The sequence below is a fragment of the Oncorhynchus keta genome, unplaced genomic scaffold (genome assembly GCF_023373465.1).
Source record: "Oncorhynchus keta strain PuntledgeMale-10-30-2019 unplaced genomic scaffold, Oket_V2 Un_scaffold_13882_pilon_pilon, whole genome shotgun sequence".
Classification (NCBI taxonomy): Eukaryota; Metazoa; Chordata; class Actinopteri; order Salmoniformes; family Salmonidae; genus Oncorhynchus; species Oncorhynchus keta.
This window is the reverse complement of record NW_026290778.1, coordinates 103,604-111,910: the sequence shown is the minus strand read 5'-3', so window position 1 is coordinate 111,910 and position 8,307 is coordinate 103,604.

The following is an 8,307-nucleotide window of genomic DNA, read 5'->3' as shown; positions in this document are numbered from 1 at the left end:
TAGACTACCTGCTGGTTACTAGTCCAACACTCTAACCACTAGGCTACCTGCTGGTTACTAGTCCAACACTCTAACCACTAGACTACCTGCTGGTTACTAGTCCAACTCTCTAACCACTAGACTACCTGCTGGTTACTAGTCCAACACTCTAACCACTAGACTACCTGCTGGTTACTAGTCCAACACTCTAACCACTAGACTACCTGCTGGTTACTAGTCCAACACTCTAACCGCTAGACTACCTGCTGGTTACTAGTCCAACACTCTAACCAGTAGGCTACCTGCTGGTTACTAGTCCAACACTCTAACCGCTAGACTACCTGCTGGTTACTAGTCCCACACTCTAACCAGTAGGCTACCTGCTGGTTACTAGTCCAACTCTCTAACCACTAGGCTACCTGCTGGTTACTGGCCCAACACTCTAAACACTAGTCTACCTGCTGGTTACTAGTCCCACACTCTAACCACTAGACTACCTGCTGGTTACTAGTCCAACACTCTAACCACTAGGCTACCTGCTGGTTATTGGCCAAACGCTCTAACCACTAGGCTACCTGCTGGTTACTAGTCCAACACTCTAACCATGAGTCTACCTGCTGGTTACTGGCCCAATGCTCTAACTACTAGGCTACCTGCTGGTTACTAGTCCAACACTCTAACCACTAGGCTACCTGCTGGTTACTAGTCCAACACTCTAACCACTAGGCTACCTGCTGGTTACTAGTCCAACACTCTAACCGCTAGGCTACCTGCTGGTTACTAGTCCAACACTCTAACCACTAGACTACCTGCTGGTTACTAGTCCAACGCTCTAACCACTAGGCTAGCTGCTGGTTACTAGCCCAACGCTCTAACCACTAGACTACCTGCTGGTTACTAGTCCAACACTCTAACCACTAGAATACCTGCTGGTTACGAGTCCAAAGCTCTAACCACTTGTCTACCTGCTGGTTACTAGTCCAACGCTCTGACCACTAGTTTACCTGCTGGTTACTAGTCCAACACTCTAACCCCTAGGCTACCTGCTGGTTACTAGTCCAACACTCTAACCACTAGGCTACCTGCTGGTTACTAGTCCAACACTCTAACCACTAGGCTACCTGCTGGTTACTAGTCCAACGCTCTGACCACTAGTTTACCTGCTGGTTACTAGTCCAACACTCTAACCACTAGACTACCTGCTGGTTACTAGTCCAATGCTCTAACCACTAGACTACGTGCTGGTTACTAGTCCAACACTCTAACCACCAGAGTACCTGCTGGTTACTAGTCCAACACTCTAACCACTAGGCTACCTGCTGGTTACTAGTCCAATGCTCTAACCACTAGACTACCTGCTGGTTACTGACCCAACACTCTAACCACTAGTCTACCTGCTGGTTACTAGTCCAACGCTCTAACCAGTAGTCTACCTGCTGGTTACTAGTCCAACGCTCTAACCACTAGTCTACCTGCTGGTTACTAGTCCAACGCTCTAACCACTAGTCTACCTGCTGGTTACTGGCCCAACGCTCTAACCACTAGACTACCTGCTGGTTACTAGTCCAACACTCTAACCAGTAGGCTCCCCTGCCGACCCTGTTGATGCAAGGACTGACCATCCATGATATCAAAATTATAGTTTTAACCAATTATTTTAGTTGTTGGACATAAAATACTGTATAAATACTGTATAAACACCAGGAAATTTGTGATTTTAATTTTGGAAATCTGTTCCCACGCACAAGTAGAAAGATATGCTCGTATCCCAATAATAATAATAATAATAATAATATGCCATTTAGCAGACGCTTTTATCCAAAGCGACTTACAGTCATGTGTGCATACATTCTATGTATGGGTGGTCCCGGGAATCGAACCCACTACCCTGGCGTTACAAGCGCCATGCTCTACCAACTGAGCTACAGGACAACGTAACCAAGGTTTGAAATCATTATGTTTATGTCTTACTGTATCTGTTTAGGATTCTTGCAGTCAATTTGCAGTCTACAAATGATTGATAACTATCTTTCCGGCCCACGGCTGAAAGTAAATGGGGACTCCTGAGCTACAATCTTCTCCCCCTAACCCTTAAAATGAAGTTTGGTTTTCCTCAAGGCTCTGTTCTTGGACCACTAATGTTCTTATTATACATTGTGTGTTGCTGCCCCTCGTGATGTTAGACACCCATGGTTGAGGATGTTTCATTAAAGCTCCAATCGATAATAACCAAGCGTTCACCACACCCCTGTTGCCGGGCAAAAAAAATCATCTGAGGAATGGAGGGCCCGGTGAAATGTTCAAATTCATAGACAGAGCTATTGATACAAGGACTGACCAGCCATGATATCAACATTGTAGTTTAACCATGTTTTTAAGGCTATACAGTGTTTGTTAACATGTCCTTTAGATAGAATATATGTGTTGGGTTATGATGGGGTATAACAGTTGAACTAAGTCCGAGGGGCATTTATTTTTGAAGAATAAATGGGTACATATTGTTAATGTATTAAGTTAAAAAATATAGACATTCCCTGTGATATTACATGATGCTGATTGGCCCTTTAAACAGAGCTGACTGGAGAAACATTCCCTGTGATATTACATGATGCTGATTGGCCCTTTACACAGAGCTGACTGTAGAAACATTCCCTGTGATATTACATGATGCTGATTGGCCCTTTACACAGAGCTGACTGTAGAAACATTCCCTGTGATATTACATGATGCTGATTGGCCCTTTACACAGAGCTGACTGTAGAAACATTCCCTGTGATATTACATGATGCTGATTGGCCCTTTACACAGAGCTGACTGTAGAAACATTCCCTGTGATATTACATGATGCTGATTGGCCCTTTACACAGAGCTGACTGTAGAAACATTCCCTGTGATATTACATGATGCTGATTGGCATGATGCTGATTGGCCCTTTACACAGAGCTGACTGTAGAAACATTCCCTGTGATATTACATGATGCTGATTGGCCCTTTACACAGAGCTGACTGTAGAAACATTCCCTGTGATATTACATGATGCTGATTGGCCCTTTACACAGAGCTGACTGTAGAAACATTCCCTGTGATATTACATGATGCTGATTGGCCCTTTACACAGAGCTGACTGTAGAAACATTCCCTGTGATATTACATGATGCTGATTGGCCCTTTACACAGAGCTGACTGTAGAAACATTCCCTGTGATATTACATGATGCTGATTGGCCCTTTACACAGAGCTGACTGTAGAAACATTCCCTGTGATATTACATGATGCTGATTGGCCCACAGAGCTGACTTACACAGATGCTGATTGGCCCTTTACACTGTAGAAACATTCCCTGATGATATTACATGATGCTGATTGATTGCCCTTTATACAGAGCTGACTGTAGAAACATTCCCTGTGATATTACATGATGCTGATTGGATGCTGATTGGCCCTTTACACAGAGCTGAACTGTAGAAACATTCCCTGTGATATTACATGATGCTGATTGGCCCTTTACACAGAGCTGACTGTGATATTACATGATGCTGATTGGCCCTTTACACAGAGCTGACCCCTGTGATATTACATGATGCTGATTGGCCCTTTACACAGAGCTGACTGTAGAAACATTCCCTGTGATATTACATGATGCTGATTGGCCCTTTACACAGAGCTGACTGTAGAAACATTCCCTGTGATATTACATGATGCTGATTGGCCCTTTACACAGAGCTGACTGTAGAAACATTCCCTGTGATATTACATGATGCTGATTGGCCCTTTACACAGAGCTGACTGTGATATTGTATGATGAGATTAGGGTGTTCGTTACTACAGGTACGTAAACATCTCCTCCATTATTATCTCCCTTCCCACAGTTCCTTCTCGTATTCCTGTGTAATGATGTGACGAAGTGCTGTTGTTGTGACCCACGTAAAAATGCATTTTAAAATCAACACTGACTTGACTCCACGTCCTGTTCCCAGGCTGTGTCACCTAAAAATGATTTTAAAATCAAGCTGGCCACCACCTTGATCAAGCTGGCCTGAACATCAACGCCCCCCGTCTGCCTGGCTGAGTCCGCTGATGTCTTCACATCAGCCATGAAGGGTTTGACCCACGGATGGGTTCTGCAGCACTACAACATTGGAGCCAGTACTCTAGAAAATACAATAGTACTGATAATAATACACATTAGTATCTGGTATCCTTGTTTTAATTCCATGTGTTTGTCCCTGCTCGTATCACATCATCAACATGGAGGTTAGGTGTCTACAAGCTGGGTTTTCTCTCAAGTGGATGTTTGGAAAAGTTGGACTCTAAACGTGCCGTTGTTCTGATCTTAGTTATAATGTCTCATTGTTATAATGTCTCATTGTTCTGATCTTAGTTATAATGTCTCATAGTTATAATGTCTCATTGTTCTGATCTTAGTTATAATGTCTCATTGTTCTGATCTTAGTTATAATGTCTCATTGTTCTGATCATAGTTATAATGTCTCATAGTTATAATGTCTCATTGTTCTGATCATAGTTATAATGTCTCATAGTTATAATGTCTCATTGTTCTGATCTTAGTTATAATGTCTCATTGTTCTGATCATAGTTATAATGTCTCATAGTTATAATGTCTCATTGTTCTGATCATAGTTATAATGTCTCATAGTTATAATGTCTCATTGTTCTGATCATAGTTATAATGTCTCATTGTTCTGATCATAGTTATAATGTCTCATAGTTATAATGTCTCATTGTTCTGATCATAGTTATAATGTCTCATAGTTATAATGTCTCATTGTTCTGATCATAGTTATAATGTCTCATTGTTCTGATCATAGTTATAATGTCTCATAGTTATAATGTCTCATTGTTCTGATCTTAGTTATAATGTCTCATTGTTCTGATCATAGTTATAATGTCTCATAGTTATAATGTCTCATTGTTCTGATCATAGTTATAATGTCTCATAGTTATAATGACTAATTGTTCTGATCATAGTTATAATGTCTCATAGTTATAATGTCTCATTGTTCTGATCTTAGTTATAATGTCTCATTGTTCTGATCATAGTTATAATGTCTCATAGTTATAATGTCTCATTGTTCTGATCATAGTTATAATGTCTCATAGTTATAATGACTAATTGTTCTGATCATAGTTATAATGTCTCATAGTTATAATGACTCATTGTTCTGATCATAGTTATAATGTCTCATTGTTCTGATCATAGTTATAATGTCTCATTGTTCTGATCATAGTTATAATGTCTCATAGTTATAATGACTCATTGTTCTGATCATAGTTATAATGTCTCATAGTTATAATGTCTCATTATTCTGATCATAGTTATAATGTCTCATAGTTATAATGTCTCATTGTTCTGATCATAGTTATAATGTCTCATTATTCTGATCATAATTATAATGTCTCATTGTTCTGATCATAGTTATAATGTCTCATTATTCTGATCATAGTTATGTCTCATTGTTCTGATCATAGTTATAATGTCTCATAGTTATAATGTATCATAGTTATAATGTCTCATAGTTATAATGTCTCATTGTTCTGATCATAGTTATAATGTCTCATAGTTCTGATCATAGTTATAATGTCTCATTGTTCTGATCATAGTTATAATGTCTCATAGTTATAATGTCTCATAGTTATAATGACTCATTGTTCTGATCATAGTTATAATGTCTCATAGTTCTGATCATAGTTATAATGTCTCATTGTTCTGATCATAGTTATAATGTCTCATAGTTATAATGTCTCATTGTTCTGATCTTAGTTATAATGTCTCATTGTTCTGATCATAGTTATAATGTCTCATTGTTCTGATCATAGTTATAATGTCTCATAGTTATAATGTCTCATAGTTATAATGTCTCATTGTTCTGATCATAGTTATAATGTCTCATTGTTCTGATCATAGTTAGAATGACTCATTGTTCTGATCATAGTTATAATGTCTCATTGTTCTGATCATAGTTAGAATGACTCATTGTTCTGATCTTAGTTATAATGTCTCATTGTTCTGATCATAGTTATAATGTCTCATTGTTCTGATCATAGTTATAATGTCTCATTGTTCTGATCATAGTTATAATATCTCATTATTCTGATCATAGTTAGAATGTCTCATTGTTCTGATCATAGTTATAATGTCTCATTATTCTGATCATAGTTATAATGTCTCATTATTCTGATAATAGTTATGTCTCATTGTTCTGATCATAGTTATAATGTCTCATTATTCTGATCATAGTTATAATGTCTCATTATTCTGATAATAGTTATGTCTCATTGTTCTGATCATAGTTATAATGTCTCATAGTTATAATGTCTCATTGTTCTGATCATAGTTATAATGTCTCATTGTTCTGATCATAGTTATAATGTCTCATAGTTATAATGACTCATTGTTCTGATCATAGTTATAATGTCTCATTGTTCTGATCATAGTTATAATGTCTCATTGTTCTGATCATAGTTATAATGTCTCATTATTCTGATAATAGTTATGTCTCATTGTTCTGATCATAGTTATAATGTCTCATAGTTATAATGTCTCATAGTTATAATGTCTCATAGTTATAATGTCTCATTATTCTGATCATAGTTATAATGTCTCATTGTTCTGATCATAGTTATAATGTCTCATAGTTATAATGTCTCATAGTTATAATGTCTCATTATTCTGATCATAGTTATAATGTCTCATTGTTATAATGTCTCATAGTTATAATGACTCATTGTTCTGATCATAGTTATAATGTCTCATTGTTCTGATCATAGTTATAATGTCTCATAGTTATAATGTCTCATTGTTCTGATCATAGTTATAATGTCTCATTGTTCTGATCATAGTTATAATGTCTCATAGTTATAATGTCTCATTATTCTGATCATAGTTAGAATGACTCATTGTTCTGATCATAGTTATAATGTCTCATAGTTATAATGTCTCATTGTTCTGATCATAGTTATAATGTCTCATTGTTCTGATCTGATCATAGTTATAATGTCTCATTTATAATGTTCATTGTTCTGATCATAGTTATAATGTCTCATAGTTATAATGACTAATTGTTCTGATCATAGTTATAATGTCTCATAGTTATAATGTCTCATAGTTATAATGACTCATTGTTCTGATCATAGTTATAATGTCTCATTTATAATGTCTCATAGTTATAATGTCTCATTGTTCTGATCATATTATAATGTCTCATAGTTATAATGTCTCATTGTTCTGATCATAGTTATAATGTCTCATTGTTCTGATCATAGTTATAATGTCTCATAGTTATAATGTCTCATTGTTCTGATCATAGTTATAATGTCTCATAGTTATAATGACTCATTGTTCTGATCATAGTTATAATGTCTCATTGTTCTGATCATAGTTATAATGTCTCATTGTTCTGATCATAGTTATAATGTCTCATTGTTCTGATCATAGTTATAATGTCTCATAGTTATAATGTCTCATAGTTATAATGTCTCATAGTTATAATGTCTCATTATTCTGATCATAGTTATAATGTCTCATTGTTCTGATCATAGTTATAATGTCTCATTGTTCTGATCATAGTTATAATGTCTCATAGTTATAATGTCTCATAGTTATAATGTCTCATTATTCTGATCATAGTTATAATGTCTCATAGTTATAATGTCTCATAGTTATAATGTCTCATTGTTCTGATCATAGTTATAATGTCTCATTGTTCTGATCATAGTTATAATGTCTCATTGTTCTGATCATAGTTATAATGTCTCATTGTTCTGATCATAGTTATAATGTCTCATTATTCTGATCATAGTTAGAATGTCTCATAGTTATAATGTCTCATAGTTATAATGTCTCATTATTCTGATCATAGTTAGAATGTCTCATTGTTCTGATCATAGTTATAATGTCTCATTGTTCTGATCATAGTTATAATGTCTCATTATTCTGATCATAGTTATAATGTCTCATTGTTCTGATCATAGTTAGAATGTCTCATAGTTATAATGTCTCATTATTCTGATCATAGTTAGAATGTCTCATAGTTATAATGTCTCATAGTTATAATGTCTCATTATTCTGATCATAGTTAGAATGTCTCATTGTTCTGATCATAGTTATAATGTCTCATTATTCTGATCATAGTTATAATGTCTCATTGTTCTGATCATAGTTAGAATGTCTCATTATTCTGATCATAGTTAGAATGTCTCATTGTTCTGATCATAGTTATAATGTCTCATTATTCTGATCATAGTTATAATGTCTCATTGTTATAATGACTCATTGTTCTGATCATAGTTATAATGTCTCATTGTTCT